The sequence below is a fragment of the Aquarana catesbeiana genome, linkage group LG09 (assembly GCF_042186555.1).
Source record: "Aquarana catesbeiana isolate 2022-GZ linkage group LG09, ASM4218655v1, whole genome shotgun sequence".
NCBI classification, from domain to species: domain Eukaryota; kingdom Metazoa; phylum Chordata; class Amphibia; order Anura; family Ranidae; genus Aquarana; species Aquarana catesbeiana.
The window spans coordinates 315,487,514-315,490,007 of record NC_133332.1 but is presented as its reverse complement, the minus strand read 5'-3'; the positions used below and the strand labels follow the sequence as shown (position 1 = coordinate 315,490,007).

The following is a 2,494-nucleotide window of genomic DNA, read 5'->3' as shown; positions in this document are numbered from 1 at the left end:
AGTAGGCACTGTAAGTTTCTAAAGGTGGGCCCCCATCCCAATTTCTAGCCAAACACAAGCACCCCCTATCGGAGTGCAATACCTCTAACGGGACTTTATGGCGGGGTCACCTCTGGTAAAGTAGAAAATAGTAGGAAATTTTTAAATTTTGTATAAAAGTATTAAAGTTTATTCATTAAACATTTCTTAAAAAACATTACCATGACCTAACCGTATATACAGTAAAAATGGATGCGTATAATGGGAAGATACAATTGTAAAGGAAAATTGACCAATTGCAATGATACAGGTAAATAACCAATAATCATAGAAACCCAACGTTTCGAGGTATGTAAAAAAGTTGACCTCTTCTTCAGGGGTAACGATAATTAGTCAAAGTGGGTGTTTCATCTAAAAAATTAACAAAAAAGCAGAACAGAAATAAGTGAAAGAAATTCTCAGATATTCATAACAGGAGGCAGTAGAAAGCATTTTGGTTTGCATTACAAGGTTCAGTTCACATTTCAACAGTTATTAACATCATTGGTAAATTCTAGGCATCTATAAGCAAGAAATTCATACTGACCCCTTGAAAATTATGTAAAACTTCCTAAGGACATTTCCAGCATCCAGTGCGACTTAAACAAATTGCCGTCCGTCACGGCCACACAGAAATCGCAAGACCAAGGTTGAAGCAGATAGAGAAAAGACCAAGTAAACCGCAGGAGTGAAAGCCAGGGTGGGCTGAGGTTGCTTCACAAAGGATGTCCCCCAAAAGGCGGAACAGACACAGTCCTCCCCTTTTCCCCTATGAGGGCTGGAAAAACAGCCTGCTTGATGGAGTATGGAAGGTGGGGGGTAATAGCCCGCTGTAATAAAAATATACTTCAATGAGGATCTCAGAGAAGAAACTAGTATAAGTACAATATTCATCTCCAAAGTAGAGGTAATATTGGGGTAAGCAGATACAGACCACCCAGAATTGTACATATCAGACACATACCTAAAAAGATATAAAGGTGAGTGGAATCAGGTCACGGATTCCAGTATTGAGCCAAAAGGAGATATTTTGATAAACCTCAAATTAAAGTGGGCCGAGGTCCAGAGGGGTCTGCAGGTTCCCTGGTTAGGTATAGGCCCGCATAAGTCTGCAGATTGAAGGGCACAACAGGGAAATATTGTAAGTAAATCAATAATCAGACCTCTGCATGGTTAGCAAGAATCCCAGTCAAAAATAGTCCTAAGGTTTACCTGCTTGTCTTAGCTTCCTCCAGGCACGTCTGTGTGGTATAGGAAACAGCTGATGAGTGCAGCGTCAGCAAGGTTTAAATCTGTGTGTGCTGGAGTGGGAGTTGGTGCCCAATCAGTAGCCTGATTGGCTGAGCCAGGGGTGGGGGGCGGTCTAGAGAAGGGAGGCCAGGACGTGTCTGTAAAGGACATCCCCCGGGCGGAGCGACGTACAGCGTCATCTCCACGATGCACTCCCTGGAGTGGAACCATCCACAACAGGGCGGAGATGGACCAATGCCGAGGCGCAGCGCTCGGCGGGGGGCGGAGCCAGCGCGACGTGGAGAGATCCCCCATACGTCTAAAGGTCCCGCAGCGCAAAGCTGGCGTGCCCGCTGTCATGGAAACCCATGCCACAGACTGCCAGAGAGAGGGGAGGCCGGGTGCGCTCAAAAGAGAGCGCATCTCAGTCTCCCCCGGGTGCGCTGAGTGAGCTGACACACAGCCCAAGCCTGGGAGAATTGAAGGGGAGAGTGAGGGTGATGGATTGTAAAGTAGGAAGGGGGAGGAGCAAACGACCGACAGTTAGAGAGTGCAGGCATGAAGGAAGGAATGAAGGGAGAGATGGAGATGACAGTAAGTGAAAAGAACAAAGGAAAGGGAAAGGGGAAAAAAGGAAGGAAACAAGTTGGGACTCAGAGGAAAAGAAGGGAGAAAAGCTGGTGTAAAGTGCAGGAGAAAAGAAAAGGGAAAAGGGAGGGTGTGTGCAGAGGAGGAAAAGAAAAAAGAGGAAGAAAAGAACCGAAGAGAAAAGGGAAAGGAGAAGAAAGAATGAAAGTGCATGCTGTGAGGATTACCAACACTTGGTGAGTTTATCTGTGTAGTCGAGAGGGGCAGTCCCACTGAATTAGAAAAAGGTCCTAAAATCATAAAACAAGGTTATTGTGTCATACATTGAACAATATGTTACATCAAGGGCCAGACAGAAACAAGCATATTCAAATTAAAGATACAGTCCTAGTGGTTCATGTGTCCTGTTGGTTTTAAGGACTATCCCCAAGAACCTGGGGTATATTGATAGTCCCGTATAGATACCCGATTGCTATATTCTGAATGAGGGGTACCAAAGGTCCAAGTGGGACAAAGGGCTGCATCAATTTGATTGAGGGGGTGATTTTATTATAAGGACTCCCATTCGGATCCTCCTGAGGAGAATCCCTCCAGGAAGGGTCTGAAGGAAGTAGTAGCATTAAGGCCAGGTGGCATGGTCGCATTTAAGCGAAAAATC

The 2,494-nt window shown here is 45.2% G+C and overlaps 1 long non-coding RNA gene across 1 annotated transcript; it reads right to left on the bottom strand.

The window, feature by feature from the left end:
* Nucleotides 1-570: 570 nt before the first annotated feature.
* On the bottom strand, nt 571-2,241 carry LOC141107324 (uncharacterized). Its single transcript, XR_012235866.1, has 3 exons — nt 1,231-2,241; nt 983-1,127; nt 571-848 (listed from the first exon to the last, which is right to left on the bottom strand). It is a non-coding gene; the product is annotated as an uncharacterized lncRNA (long non-coding RNA).
* Between the last annotated feature and the right edge of the window lie 253 nt (nt 2,242-2,494).